Source organism: Ornithorhynchus anatinus, chromosome 4 (genome assembly GCF_004115215.2).
Source record: "Ornithorhynchus anatinus isolate Pmale09 chromosome 4, mOrnAna1.pri.v4, whole genome shotgun sequence".
Taxonomy (NCBI): Eukaryota; Metazoa; Chordata; class Mammalia; order Monotremata; family Ornithorhynchidae; genus Ornithorhynchus; species Ornithorhynchus anatinus.
Window position 1 is genome coordinate 92,075,742 of NC_041731.1, and position 16,426 is coordinate 92,092,167.

The following is a 16,426-nucleotide window of genomic DNA, read 5'->3' on the forward strand; positions in this document are numbered from 1 at the left end:
CTGTGCTGTCAGAAGTTATAGACTATTGAATAGTGACTGAATTTTTTTTGTGTGTGAATGGAATTGATTTAGTGCCAATTAAATCTGGAAAAAAATGAGCTACCTCTCTTCCAACCTCTTAAGACTATGAGCTCCCTGTGGGACAGAGATTGTGTCTGATCTGATGACCTTATACTGGCACACTTTAAGTACTTAATAAATACCGAAATTATTAATGAATTGACTACATCTAATTTATATTTAAATGGGAAAGCACGAGAAGCAATGTGGCCTAGTGAAAACAGCATGGGACTGGGAGCTGGGAGACATACGTTCCAATTCCAGCCCTCTTAGTGAACTTGGGCCAGTCATTTAACCTCTCCGTGGCTCAATTTCCTCATCTGTAGAACAGGATTACCCTCTTAGGGTCGCAACTGACGAGTTTCCAGCACTCTACCAGTCTTGGCTATGGGAGGGAGAGTCAAGCAGAGGCCTACATTCCATTCCTAGCTTGGCCAGTGACTAGCAAGTGGAAGGTAATCTGCTACAAAATTCCCCTTTGCTGGGCAACAGGGGCATGGGAGAGAGTTGAGAGTGGAATTTCAAGTTGACTCTGTGAAAGAAGGCAATGGTCAACCACTTCCGTATTTTTATGAAGAAAACTCTACAGATACATGACCAGAATGATTGCAGATGGAGGCGGGGCATTCTGGGAGAAACGTGTCCATGTAGTCGCTGTGGGTTGGAAACGACTCGACAGCATAAGACCAGATAAAGACTGTGTGGTCCTAGCGCTGGGCTGAAAGTAAGCCAGAACAGGTCACAGCTCAGTTCCATTAAAAGAAAATGCCCCAGATGTTCATGGGTGATGGAACCCACCTCTGCTCTATGCTGACCCTCTGGTTCCCAGCAAGTGCAGCCCTGCCTCTCCTATTTTACTCTACCCCAAGGCCCTAAATTTCAGGCCCTGAATTTTCAGTGGCCAGTCAGTCAGCCAATCCCATTTATTGAGCACTAACTGTGTGCAGAGAACTGTACTAAGTGCTTGGGAGAGTACAATATAATGAACAGATACATTCCCTGCCCACAATGAGCTTACAGTCTAGAGTGGGAGATAGATAATAAAAAAATAAACAGATTACAGATATGTACGTAAGTGCTGTGGGGCTGGCCATCTGGCTATACCCCTCCCTCAGAAAGCAGTTTCACTTCCAGAGTGTCGGGGGCCGCTGGTATTCCCATTAGAAATATTTCTTACACTTGACACTTCCCATTCATTCATTCTATTGCATATATGGAGCGCTTACTGTGTGCAAAGCACGGTACTAAGCACTTGGGAGAATACAATATAACATCAGACACATTCCCTGCCTACGACAAGCTCACAGTCTAGAGTATTTGGGACAAGGGTGCCTGACTGGATTTGATATCTATTCCACTGATCAGTGCAGTCCTTAGCACATAAATAAGCACATAATAAATACAACAGTAATGCTATTCTTAGGGTTTGGATTTCTAGCTGGGATCCAATCAATCAATAGTATCTTTTGAGTGATTACTATGTGTAGAAAATTGTATACAGTGCTCAGTGCTTGTGGATTTAGCAGTTGGAAGAGGAAACAATCATACTGTAAACTTCAAGCCAATGGAAAAAAAACAACATACTGATGAAAACCAATGGCTACCCCTTCCGTCCATCTTACATAAAGGTTTCTGCCTTACAGAATCTAGGAGGGTGAAAATGACAACGATACCTATGCCCTTCCTATGGCCTGGTAGATCATTCCATCGACAGTTGGTTAGGCTAGGCAGGCTCACAACCATAAACATTAATTATTAAGGCTCTTCTGCTGGCTTAGATATTAAGGAGGTCGCTGCCCTCTGTGAAATATTAACAGTTAGGTGAAGAAGATGGAAGCCCTGGAGTCTATGTTTTACAGTTGGCTCACTCGCTCTCATCTGCTGTAGCAGAAAGAGAAGGGGGAAAGAGATGATGAAGAAGGTGAATGCTACATGCCTTCTAGATCTGATGATTTCATTGCTAGTTTTATGAGATTGTATGGGGAGGTTTTACTAGAGATCAATGACCATAATTAGCCCAAGATAATTATGGCGATAGTGCCCGTCTCTTGGATCATTTGGGATTGGGTTCAGTGGTGGTTTGACTTTTGTGGGGAAATGAAAAGGGACATGGCAGTAATTGGACTCCCTCCGCTACCTCTACACTGGCCTGAACACTGGACCTCAATGACATCACACAGGAAGTCTCTGGCACCATGGGAATGTGTCACCTCTTCAGTGTCCCCTATGGACCCTTGAATTATTTCTTGGGGAGTGATGAACTGGCTTCCATTAACCTCAGGGGCCACCAAACCTTCTGGGATTATGGCTAAATTTCAATTTAATAACAAACAGCAGATGGTCCCCCCACCCCCTACTCCCCTCGAGTCAGCTAGTTCAAGAGGACTGGCTCCTGGAAGCAGAGGTTCCACTGAGGAAAACTCTCCAGAATTAAGTTTGAATTGTAGAAACCAACCATGGGAAGGCAAGAGCCGCTGCTCCCCAGTACTCCTCAACGAGGACAAAAAAATATAGGGGGTCCCAGGAAATGCCTGCCAGGGATCCAGTGAAGGAGGGGTCACTGTAACCTCTGCCAGGGATCCAGTAAAGGAGGGATCACCGTGATCCTGCATCCAGCTCTGAGCACCCCTGTTGACTGTAAATTTGTGATACCTACATTATTCTCATTTGGGACCACTCAGGGACTTCTCATTAATAATGATAATGATAATGATGATTGTATTTTCTAAGCACTTACTATATGTCAAGCACTGTTCTAAACACTGGTAAAGATACATGCTAATCAGGTTAGGCACAGTCCCTGTCCCACATGGGGCTCACAGTCTTAATTCCCATTTTATAGGTGAGGTAAATGAAGCACAGAGAAATGCAGTGATTTGCCCAAGGTCACAAAGCAGACAAGTAGTGGAGTCAGAACTAGAAACCAGGTCCTTTTGACTCCCAGACCCAGGCTCTATCCACTAGACTGCTTCCCTCTCATAATATATTCACATCCCTCTTTTACATTATTTTTCATCTAAGTGAGGGCTTTATAAAGTAAAATTGAATCGAAATAGGTGGATTCATCCCTGCAAAGAGCAAGATGACTGGTAAATCTAGCAAGGAACTCAATGTTTGCTCCAATGAATGGTTAATCCAGTCACTAATTCAGAGTACTAAACTGCAGCTGAACAGCATTAAAATTCTGATGATTTTACTCTTGTTCAAAAGCCCAATATCCCCTCCAATCGATGTAATTTACAGGAAAAAAGGAAAAAAAAATCAGTAAAAGGGATATCCATCTTTGAACATTATCCACAAGGGCCCGGTTACCAATTGCACACATAAAACAACAAAAATACCTAGCTCAGCCAATTAAACTTTGCTTGTTCTGTGCTTTAAAAAATTGTGGATGACTCTAGACTTAGAGTTTAGCGAGAAGGTCCTAAAATTAACTGAGGTAAAAGCTTAAAATTCTACTAATAATACACTTCCAAGAAGTGTAATGCTATCATCCAAATATCCCAATAACTGAGAAGGAATATACAAAAAAAGGGACTAAAAGAAACTAGTAATAGACTCCTGCGGCTTCAAGCATTATTTATTGAGCACTTACTGTGTGCCAAACACTCTACTAAGCGCTTTGAAAAGTGCAATACAACAAAAAACAGATACATTCCCAGCCCATAATGAGTTTAGAGTCTAGGGAATAATAACTGTGGTATTTGTTAAGCACTTACTGTGTACCAGGCACTGTATTCATTCATTCATTCAATCAAATTTATTGAGCGCTTAGTATGTGCAGAACACTGTACTAAGCGATTGGAATGGACAATTTGGTAACAGATAGACAATCCCTGCCCAACAATGGGCTCACACTGGGGTGGATACAAGGAAATCGGGTTGGATGTAGTCCCTGTCCCACATGGGGCTCACAGTCTTAAGCCCCACTTTACAGATGAGGTAACTGAGGCACAGAGGCCATATAGCAGACAAGTGGTGGAGGTGGGATTAGAACCCATCACCTTCTGACTCCCCGACCTGTGCTCTGTCCACTAAGCCACGCTGTTTCTTGGCAAATCAGCTACGGTCAAGTGTGACAAATCCAGCAGAATGGGATAGGGCTATTTCTGCAAGACAGCCCGATCCATTTTTTCAAGAAATTATCAAATGTCACATGGTCCACCCGTTAAAATTCATTCATTCATTCAATCATATTTATTGAGAGCTTACCGTGCACAGAGCACTGTACTAAGCTCTTGGGAGAGTACAATGCAACGATAAATACACACATTCCCTGCCCACAATGATCTTTCAGTCTAAAGTCAATTCAACCACATAGGACTTGCCAGGCCAGTTAGAAAAATAATTCTCCTAGCTAGATATAATAATAATAATGTTGGTGTTTGTTAAGCACTTACTAGGTGCAGAGCACTGTTCTAAGCGCTGGGGTAGACACAGGGTAATCAGGTTGTCCCATGTGAGGCTCACAGTTAATCCCCATTTTACACATGAGCTAACCGAGGCACAGAGAAGTGAAGTGACTTGCCCACAGTCATACAGCTGATGAGTGGCCGAGCCGGGATTCGAACTCATGACCTCTGACTCCCAAGCCCGTGCTCTTTCCACTGAGCCACGCTGCTTCTCTGTATGTGATGTTGTGTGGACCTTCTCGGTAGTTGTGAACTTAATTCTTTAGGTTTAGAGACTAAATATTTTGTTTACTCTTGGAGGGAGCATTGATTTGATGTGTCCCTGCACTGCATTCCAGGACTTGGTTTAGGAAACTCTTTTATCTCTTGATGTTCACCATGGCCCAAAGTAACATTGATGGAACGGCTCAAGATACCAGATGTCGCATTTGTCATCCTCCTGGGGCCAAGTGAAAACTACTTTGAGAGATGGGCAACTCTGGAATGGCATCCCTTACATCGTTGTGAAAAGATGCATTCGAGAAGCAGGGTGGCTCAGTGAAAAGAGCCCAGGCATGGGAGTCAGAGGTCATGGGTTTGAGTCCCGGCTCTGCCACTTGTCAGCTGTGTGACTGTGGGCAAGTCAGTTCACTTCTCTGTGCCTCAGTTACCTCATCTGTAAAATGGGGATTCATTCATTCAATAGTATTTATTGAGCGCTTACTATGTGCAGAGCACTGTACTAAGCGCTTGGAATGAACAAGTCGGCAACAGATAGAGACAGTCCCTGCCGTTTGACGGGCTTACGGTCTAATCGGGGGAGACGGGCAGACAAGAACAATGGCAATAAATAGAGTCAAGGGGAAGAACATCTGGTAAAACAATGGCAACTAAACACATTAGGGGATGAAGACTGCGAGCCTCACGTGGGACAACCTGATTACCCTGTATCTACCCCAGCGCTTAGAACAGTGCTCTGCACATAGTAAACGCTTAACAAATACCAACGTTATTATTATTACTCACATACATATCTAGAATATATTTCAATGTCTACCTCTCCCTCTAGACTGTAAGATCCTTTTCATCGTCGTCAACATAATCATCATTAGCGGTATTCATTGAGTACCTATTCTGTGCAGAGCACTCTCACAAAAGCTCCTTGCGGGTAGGGAATTTGTCTACCATCTCTGTTGTATTGTACTCTCCCAAGTTCTTAGTACAGTGCTCTGCTCACAGTAAGAGGGCAATAAATGCAACTGTTTGGTTGAAACTTGACTTGGAAAAGGAAAATGTGTGGGAATGCACTTCTCTGCAGCCTTGGAGTGGGTACCATTAAACTCTGTCCAGATGGGAATGGCCCATGGGACTCCCCCTTTAAATGTGGAAATAGGTGGTATTCTTTACACAACTTATTCACTGTTTTCTTCCAGATGGAGTCACAGCCAGTTCCAACTGAGTGAGGAAAGAAAAAACTAATAGGGAAGAAATTAGGGGTTTAGAGTGTTTAATCAATGTAAACACAGTCACCCTACCTTTTGGGTTTTGAGATTGCAAGGCCCATCTACAAAATACAAAATTGTGCAGATAAATATTTTCTCAATTTTTTTTTTAATTGTTATATCTGCTTCAGTTAAGTTAGTTATCAGTGAAGAGGCTCATCCTGTTGCCATGGTGTAGAAAAAAGTCATGCAGAAGTTCAAGACTGTAAAATTATGGGATGGGGTCTATACTTATCCATTAACTAAGTGACCTTGATGTATTCCAAACAAGAATCCCATTTGCTATATCAACTGCTCCTGAGCCCTAGATATGTCATAGGGCTAATGATTGATATTAATAATAGAATCTGCGGCTTAACTGTTTCTGCTTAACTGTTTGAATAGGGGAAGGCATCCTGGTAGTTAAGGTGACAATAATAATAATGATATTTTTTGTTAAGCACTTAATACGTGCCAAGCACTGTTCCAAGTGCTGGGGTAGATATTAATTGAATATTCTCCTATAGGTAATATGGATATTATCTTGCTTCTATTGAAAAAAGGAAATTTTCTATCTGATGTGGGAAAGATGGCAGCTAGTACTTCTGAAAGAAGACAGATATTGGTTTTAAAGCTCTCTTTTTTATAGTATTTGTTAAGTGCTTACTACATGCCATAGAGAAGCAGCATGGCTCAGTGGAAAGAGCACGAGCTTTGGAGTCAGAGGTCATGAGTTTGAATCCCAGCTCTGCCACTTGTCAGCTGTGTGACTGTGGGCAAGTCACTTCACTTCTCTGTGCCTCAGTTACCTCATCTGTAAAATGGGGATTAAGACTGTGAGCCCCACGTGGGACATCCTGATTCCCCTGTCTACCCCAGCGCTTAGAACAGTGCTCGGCACATAGTAAGCGCTTAACAAATACCAACATTATTATGCCAGATACTATACTAAGTGCTGAGGTACATTCTAGCTAATCAGAGCTATGTCCCATAGGCTTCCTCTAGACTATAAGCTCATTGGGGGCAGGGAATGTGTCTGTTTACTGTAATATTGTACTCTCCCAAGCACTTAGTATAGGGTTCTGCACACAGTAAGTACTCAATAAATACGACTGACAGTAAATGCTCAATAAATTAGGTTGTATGATTAGTCCCCATTTTATAGATGAGGTAACTGAGAGAAGCTAAGTGATTTACTCAAGATCACACAGCAAAGTGGTGCAGTTGGGATTAGAACCCAGCTCCTCTGACCCTCAGGCCCATGGTCTTTCAACTAGGCAACACTGCTTCTGTAGTCTCTGCTCCAAATGAAAAAAAAACCCAACAAAACAGGAAAATCACAGCCCTTACCCAGGGTCATTTTTTTTTTTTTTTTTTTAGGCTTCACTTCTCTATTTATGCTTCATGGCTTCAGCGGAAAACCTCTCTTGCAAGCAGGAATGAAATCCTTTTCTGAGAAAACCTGGTTTCCAAGAGGAGGAAGACAGTTTGATTAAGCTTGCCAGTCTGGGATGCCGACTGAAATCACTGGAGTTTTTCCCTCTCATGGAGTGGAATCATTTTCCCAGCCATGGAGCTTGTGTGGACGTATATAATAATATGATTTATATAATATATAATATATAGCTATATTACATAGCCACATATTAATATATAATATAGCGTATATATTATATGTGTGGATATCTAATATTATATTATATATAATCTAATTATATACATTATATTATATATAATCTAATTATATACATTAGATTATATATAATCTAATGTATATAATTAGATTATACATTATATAATAGGTGATATTATATATATCATTATATTCTATATGATATATATAAAAATATATTATATATTATATAGCCCTGAATGCCACAGTTGGCATGCCGTTGTTTGCCAACTGCCCCTCTGCCAAATTTTCCACCTTCCCACATCCTGCTAATGAAAATACCTTCTGTAGACTTTCTCAGATGTCATTCGTCACTACTGTGGTCAGAGCCTGACCACTGTAAGAACAGTATAGGAAACAGCACCAAGTGGGTAACTTCACAGATGTTTCACGGAGAATTTAGCTGTAGCTTTAAGCATAAAGCTTAAGCATTAAGCCACATTCCTGGCTTTCTCTAATGTCAGTGGCCATTTTAGTGCAATCTCTACAACTCTTCAAGTGAGCCAAGCATCCCAACTGCCTCTCTCCAGGTGAGCGAGCCATTTCTAATGTATAAGCCTACTTTCTTGAACACATAAACTGTATTAAATAAACTGCCAGCTGATTGATGAGTGCTGCTCTTATAAGCTAATTTCTCATCGAAACAGTGATATGAAAATTCTTACTAACGGGCTGATGACAAGACTAAACGGGGGTAACAGCAGACTTAATCAAGAAAGACAAATGGGATTCATTAAACGCCGGCACTCAGCGGACAATCTTCGGAGAGTTCTCTGCACAATCTCATTGGCCCCCTCGAAAATAATTGTACACTGCCTCTATCACTGGATGTGGAACAAGTCCAGTGAGCACTTGATTCATTTATTCATTCATTCAATCATATTTATTGAGCACTTACTCTGTGCAGAGCACTATACTAAAGTGCTTGGGATAGTAAAATGCAACAATAAACGGTGACATTCCCTGCCCATAATGATCTTACAGTCTAGAGGGGAGGAGACAGATATTAAAAAAAAAAAGAAATAAAATTACAGATTTGCACATTTCTATTTGTGATATGAAGTAGGATTCAATTTAACCTGGATTTCATGAGGGGCAGTTCTAGTACTGGTCCACAGTGCTGTTCTATTAATAATTATGCTATTTGTTAAGCACTTACTATGTGCCAAGCACTGTTCTAAGCGCTGTGGTAGATACAAGGTAGTCAGGTTGTCCCAGATGGGGCTTACAGTCTTAATCCCCATTTTACAGGTGAGGTAACTGAGGTATAGAGAAGTTAAGTGGCTTGCCCAAGGTCACACAGCAGGCAAGGGGCTTTAAAGATAGGGAGAATAGAGGGCTTCCAGATGTGAAAATAGAGTTCTGGGCCAGAGGGAAGGTTTCAAGCCGGAAGAAGTAGATAGTGGATAGAAGGAGAGACAAGGATGTGGACAAGTGAGTAGGTTGATTTGGAGGAATGAAAGCACCCATCTCACCTTATATCAGTGATTAAAGTTGAAGAAATATGAATAACCAAATGCCAATTGTTCAGTGCAGTGGGAGTGTATGTGAGGAGACAAAATAGCCACCTTATCTTTTTGCATATGACATTTTTCAGAATGCTGATGTGTTAATGTTGTCCAGAAGGTACTTACCATCCCTCTCTGATTAGAGTTATAAAGCAAACAATCGAACACATTGAGAAGGCATGTCACCTGATCAGGTGGAGCTTGAGAACAGAAAATCTAAGTAGTAATTCCCTCGGATTGGATTAGAGGGCACTGAGGTGTTCCCAGAATTTGCAGAATTGCCAGAGAAATGGAGATCTCTGTTCCAGGTATTAGAAACTCTTGGGGTGTGGTGGGACACGTCGGGGGTGGTAAGAGATGAGGGCTCATGCAAATAGTGAAGGTATGTATTAATAAAACCAGTCTTAGGAGCTAGGATTTTCTTTACTCTGATCTGAAATAATACAAATAAATAGATCTAAATAGAAAGAGATCTAAAATAATTAATTTATCTATTTTTATATTAATGTCCATCTCCTCCTCTAGAATGAGCTCGTTGTAGGCAGGAATATGTCTGTTTGTTCTTATATTATCCTCTCCCAAGTGCTCAGTACTGTGATTTGCACACAGTAAGCCCTCAATAAATGCAACTGAATGAACTGAATGAAAGAGTTTTCTTTTTTGAAGAGAATGAGTGCTCTAGCCACTCTGTCTAGCTATGGCATTGAATAACGATTCTGTTTATTATTAATACCTAGATGTTTGAGATACTTATGTGGTACCTACCTTATGAAGTGCTCAGAGACTTGAAAATGGAGACATATCTTGTTGAATCGTGGCGTGGAAAAAGCCAAGATTTCAGGAATCATGGAAGGGAGCAGCTCCTTGTAGGCAGAGATCATATCTACCTACTTTATTGTACTATATTCTCCCAGACGCTTGGTACAGTGCTCTGCACACAGTAATCACTTAATAAATACCATTGATTGAATGAATGACTGATTAGAGAAGATCAAAGCAAAATAAGCACTTACTATGTGCCAAGCACTAGGGTAGATACAAGGTAATCAGATTGTCCCACTTAAGGCTCACAGTCTGAATCCCCATTTTAGAGGTGCGGTAACTGGGAGCACAAAGATATTAAGTGACTTGCCCAAGGTCACACAGCAGACATGTGGAGGAGCTGGGATTAGAACCCACGTCCTCTGACTCCCAAGCCCATGCTCTTTCCACTAGGCCATGCGGAAGGCAGGGGACGCCCCCCAGGAAGGGAGAGAAAATTAGACCTGAGCTAGTTAACCACCTGGTCAAATAGGAACCACCAACAGGTCAAGAAGGAAGTCAGTTTGGTGCTGATCCTTTGGATAATCTCTGTTCTACTGCCCATAAAGTAGGAAGGATAAATTGAGCCCATAGTGGAATCGGTGACCCACTCAGTTATAATTTGTCAGCAGAAATGCATCTAGGAACAATCAATCAATGGTATCTATTATAGCTATATTAGTAAATTATATAGTATGTAATTATATATTATATTATTATAGATATAGTCTCTCTATTGATGTTTCCCAAGGGCTTAGTAAAGTGTTTTGCACACAGTAAGTGCTTAATAAATATGATTAATAATGATTATAATATAATCATCTATTAAATACTTACTGTGTGCAGGATATTGTACTAGGTGCTTGGATGAGTACAGTAGCAAGTAGTAGGTCTAGATGATCCCTAACGACAAGGAGCTTACAGACTAGTGGTGGAGACAGACAATAAAATAAATTACAAATGGATATGTTCATAAGTGCTGTGGGGGTGCGAGAATATCAGAGATGATCAAAATGTCAAAGGGAACGGAGCCAAGAGCATAAATCCTGTCAAACCTACTGAGATCAGCAAATGTTTATGCTAATTTGAGAGCTGGAGTTAGGACCCGCTTCACCTCCTCCAGCGTGAAACATCTGGTAATTGCAACCTTGTCTTCCTGCACAGGCTCAGCCACCGCCTGCGCCCTCCACCGAAGCTGAATGTCCACCCCTGGCATTCTCTGCGCGCGACGGGCCTGGTGTAAAATCTCGGCTATGTCTCCTCGGTCCCTCTCTTCCATTGCAGCTGAGCGAAATATATGCCCTGGGCACCTTCGGCCCGCCCACCGCAGCTGAGAAACTCTCTGTTTGGCCCCGGCATGCTCTTTGCGTTCCAGGACGAGTATAAAAGCCACCGCTCTGGCTCTCCTCCGCACACTCTTCACCTCCAGCCAAATGGACCTCGCTCCCCCTGGGAGGCCTCTGCCCCTTTGTCACCATGGCTGAAGAACTCTCTGCCTGCCCCTGGTATGCTCTGAGTGTGCCGGACCGGGTGTCAAAGCCGCCGCTGTGTCTTTTTGGCCTCCCGTCACCTCCGGAACCAAACAGAACATCGTCCCTGTGGGAATGAGAACAGCACCTGCAGCGGGAGACCTCATGTAACTCCCGGAAAGTTAATGGCTGCAGTAGCTGTGACTGTGGAGTCTGAATCTCAAAGATAAATTATTCTCCTCTACCCACAGCTCCCTGCTGACTTGTGTTTTGTTTTGTGTATTTGTCCTTGTTCCTCATACTATTTCATATTGTATTCTCCCAAATGCTTAGTACAGTGCTCTGCACATAGTAAGAACTCTACTCTAGAGAAGCAGTGTGGCTCAGTGGAAAGAGCGCGGGCTTGAGAGTCAGAGGTCATGGGTTCTAATCCCCGCTCCGCCACTTGTCAGCTGTGTGACTTTGGGCAAGTCACTTTACTTCTCTGTGCCTCGGTTGCCTCATCTGTAAAATGGGGACTAAGACTGTGAGCCCTACCGGGACAACCTGATCACTTTGTATCCCCCCCAGAGCTTAGAGCACTGCTTTGCACATAGTAAGTGCTTAAATACCATCATTATTATTATTATTACAAGTGCACTGGTTGACTGATTGATATTCTGTTGTTTCATTGCTTCTGATGCGATTGTCTCTAATAATAATAATAATAATGTTGGTATTTGTTAGGTGCTTACTATGTGCAGAGCACTGTTCTAAGTGCTGGGGTAGATAGAGGGTAATCAGGTTGTCCCACGTGAAGCTCATAGTTAATCCCCATTTTACAGATGGGGTAACTGAGGCACAGAGAAGTTAAGTGACTCGCCCACAGTCACACAGCTGACAAGTGGCAGAGCTGGGATTCGAACCCATGACCTCTGATTCCCAAGCCTGGGCTCTTTCCATTGAGCCACGCTGCTTCTCTAACCTGTCTCTGACCCGTTCACCCTCACACCTGCATTCTTAGATGGGGAATCCCTTGGGGGCCAGGGGCCACAACTAATTCCCACCTGTATAATCTTTCCCAGTGCTTAGCACAGTTGTCTGCACACAGCAAGTGCTTCATAAAAACTGTAACTACTACTTGTTGTCTTATGCTGTCAAGTCACATCCGACCCATAGCGACGTCATGGACACACCCCACCTCTATCTGCAATCGTTCTGGTAGTGGATCCGTAGAGCTTTCTTGGTAAAAATACAGAAACGGTTTACCGTTGCCTCTTTCTGTGCAATAAATTCGAGTCTCCACCCTCGAGTCTCTCCCGTACCACCGCTGCCTGGCACAGGGGAGTGCTGACTTGTAGCAGATGGCCCGCCACTCGCTAGCCACTGGAATGGGTAGGCCCCTGCTTGACTCTCCCTCCCACAGATGGGACTGGTTGAAGATTGGAAACTCTCCGGGTGCGAGAGGGGTATAACTATTACCACTGTCCAATAAGCAAAATACCTTCATGACTTCAGTAACTTCATAAGCAGAATAGTAATATCATTAGAAATATAGAATTTATTTATTTAGATTAATGTCTGTCTTCCCCTCCAGACTCTAAGCTCACTGGGGGCAGGGAATGAGTCTGCTACATTGCTATAGCGTACTCTCCCAAGCACTTAGTACAGTTCCCTGCATTAGGTAAGCACTCATTAAATACAACTGACTGACTGACAAATGTGTCAGCCAATACAATATTTCAGTTAATAAGAGCGCTAATAGATACGCAAATTTGTTAGCTGAGGTTTTAGGCCCTTATAACTCTCTCTGTGAAGAGCCTTATTGTTAACATTGAGCTAAAATGTAAAGGGGAAAGAGCGTTGGCTGAGAAGGGAATGAAATCAATCGCGAGTCCCTTGTGGGAACTGTTACTGATGGCTACTTCAGCACACACGGAAGGACCGAAATCTTCTTTTGCTTCTCTTCCATGGGCACCCGTAGGCAGATGGTCAAGGATTGTGTCTACTCACTCTATAGTACTCTCCTAATGCTTAGCACGGTGCTTTGTGCACAGTAAGCACTCGATAGATCGATTGATTAATTGCTGCCTCTGACTTAAGGTCATGCAGATAGGTCCTTCCCAATTTTTATGGGATTAGATTCCAGGGATTAGACATTGAGTTGATCGAGAATCAGAGGACGGCCCCAAACTGCTAAGGATCTACATGTCAAAGGATCATATAAAGACAGACTCCAGCTTCCCCCTTATCCACAGATCCGAGGCCCACAGCACATTTGAGAAGTTCCCAAAGCCCACCGTATCAGGATTTTCCCATCAGCCCCTGCTCCATCCTGGGAAATGGGATGGGACTTGGCTGCTGTGACTGCTGGACTCTGAGAGGAGTGGAGCCTTAAATTCTGCTCCTCTAACCACAAGACCCAATACCATTTATACTCTTGATCTATATACTTACCTCACCTCCCTTCTCTCTTCCTACTGCCCACCCTGTACACTCTGCTCCCCTGTTGCTCACCTTCTCACATTCCCCCCGGCACCTGTCCCACCGCTGACCCCTGGACCACGTCCTACTGCTGTCCTGGAATGCCCTCCCTCCTCACCTCCGCCAAACTAACGCTCTTCTCCTCTTCAGAGCCCTACTGAGAGCTCACCTCCTCCAGGAGGCCTTCCCGGACTGAGCGCCCCTTTCCCTCTGCTCCTCCCCACCGACCCCCCCCCGCTCTTCCCCCTTCCCCTCCCCTCAGCACTGTACATATTTGCATATATTATTTATTACCTTGTTCATTTTGTTAATGATGAGTATATCTCTGTGATCTCCATCATCAAATTTATCTTGATGATGTCTGCGCTAGACTGCCTGTTTTGTTTTGTTCTGTTTTGCTTTGCTGTCCGTCTCCCCCATTTAGACTGTGAGCCCGTTATTGGGCAGGGATTGTCTCTATCTGTTGCCAAATTGTACACTCCAAGCACTTAGTACCGTGCTCTGCACATAGTAAGCGCTCAATAAATACTACTGAATGAATGAATTTATGTTACATTGGGTTTTTATGTTTATATTATTTCACCTTTCCCCATGGGTTTGTTGCCAACCTCCTGCTCCCCCAACCACCCTTACTGTTAGATTGTGAGCCCCTTGGGGACCAAATACCATGTCTAATTCTTAACAGTATATTTTACTTCCCCTCTCAAGGTTGCACCTGTAGAGTTTCAAGTACTCTACCTGTCTTGACTATGGGAAGGACAGTCAAGCAGAAGCATATCAATTCCATTCCTAGCTTGGGCAGTGGTTACCAAATGGAAGGCAATCTGCTACAAGTCAAAATTCACCTGTGCTGGGCAGCAATGGCAGGGTAGAGAGTCGAGGACAGAGACTTAAGTTGACTGTGTGGAAGGAGGCAATAGTAAACCGCTTCTGTATTTTTACCAAGAAAACAATATGGACACACTACCAGAACGATTGCAGATTGAGGCGGGGCGTTCGGGGAGAAATGTGTCAAAACGTCGCTACGGGTTGGAGATGACTCGACAGCACAAGACAGTATTTTTAGTCTGTGCCTGGTGAAGTGCTTTGCACACAAAAAAGTATTAATATCACCACTTCTACTATTCATTCATTCATTCATTCAATTGTATTTATTGAGTGCTTACTGTGTGCAAAGCACAGTACTAAATGCCTGGGAAAGCACACTATAACAACAGATACATTCCTGCCCAAAATGAGCTCACAGTCTAGAGGGGGAGACAGATGTTAGTGTAAATAGATTAATAAATAAATTACAGTTATATACATATAATAATAATAATGTCGGTATTTGTTAAGCGCTTACTATGTGCCGAGCACTGTTCTAAGCGCTGGGGGAGATACAGGGCGATCAGGTTGTCCCACGTGAGGCTCACAGTTAATCCCCATTTTACAGATGAGGTAACTGAGGCACAGAGAAGTGAAGTGACTTGCCCACAGTCACACAGCTGACAAGTGGCGGAGCCCGGATTCGAACTCATGACCTCTGACTCCCAAGCTCGTGCTCTTTCCACTGAGCCACGTACATATGTGCTGTGGGGATGGGAGAGAGGATGAATGAAAGAGCAAGTAAGAGCAGCTCAGAAGGGAGTGGGAGAAGAGAGGAAGGCTTAGTCAGGGAAGGCTTCTTGGAGGACATGTGCTTTCAATGAGGCTTTGAAGTGGGGGAAAGCAATTAACTGTCTGATATGAGGAAGAAGGGTGTTCAGTTCGATCACTATTGAATTGAAGACACTGAAAGTCACAGATACTAGTTAGCTCATAGTCTAATCCTAAATCCAGTGGCTAGCAAAGGCTCCTCTGAGCACACACAGAGAGATTCCACTTGAAAAAACAAGACTTCTTTCAACCAAAGGTATTTGCTTTCAATTGAAGGGTGCCTTGTGGACAGTGGCACCTAGCGAGGTCTCTGTTCTAATTGGTTTAGCTTGTCCTAGGCCATCGAGTCGTTTCCGACCCAAAGTGACACCGTGGACACATCTCTCCCAGAACGCTCTGGTCTCCATCTACAATCATTCTGGTAGTGTAACTATAGAGTTTTCTTGGTAAAAATACAGAAGTCGTTTTCCACAGCCGACTCTCTCCCGTGCTGCTGTTGCCCAGCATGGGTGAGTTTTGACTCGTAGCAGATGGCCTTCCACTCGCTAGCCACTGGCCAAGCTAGGAATGGAATGGACAGGCCTCTGCTTGACTCTCCCTCCTGTAGTTGTGACCGGTAGAGTACTGGAAACTCTCCAGGTGCGACCCTGAGAGAGGATCTAATTGGTAGATCTCTTTAAATAGCGACATCGGGACTCGGGCCTCAGCTGTAACAGCCAAATCAATCAATTAATCATCAATCATATTTATTGAGTGCTTACTGTGTGCAGTTCACTTTACTGAGTGCTTCGGAGAGTACAACATAACAGAGTTGGTAGACATGTTTCTTACCCGCGTATGTGGCCTAGAGGATAGAGTATGAGTTCTAATTCTGGCTCCGCCACTTCTCTGCTATGTGACCTTGGGCAAATCACTAAACATCTCTATGGCTCAGCTATCTCAT

General features: G+C 43.3%; 2 non-coding genes across 2 annotated transcripts; one reads left to right on the plus strand and one right to left on the minus strand.

Annotated features, from left to right (window-relative positions):
• The first annotated feature begins 395 nt into the window (after window positions 1-395).
• On the plus strand, window positions 396-531 carry LOC114811913. Its single transcript, XR_003759608.1, has one exon. It is a non-coding gene; the product is annotated as a small nucleolar RNA SNORA7 (small nucleolar RNA).
• Window positions 532-16,002: 15,471 nt separating this feature from the next.
• Window positions 16,003-16,140, minus strand: LOC114811757. Its single transcript, XR_003759453.1, has one exon. It is a non-coding gene; the product is annotated as a small nucleolar RNA SNORA7 (small nucleolar RNA).
• Window positions 16,141-16,426: the final 286 nt, after the last annotated feature.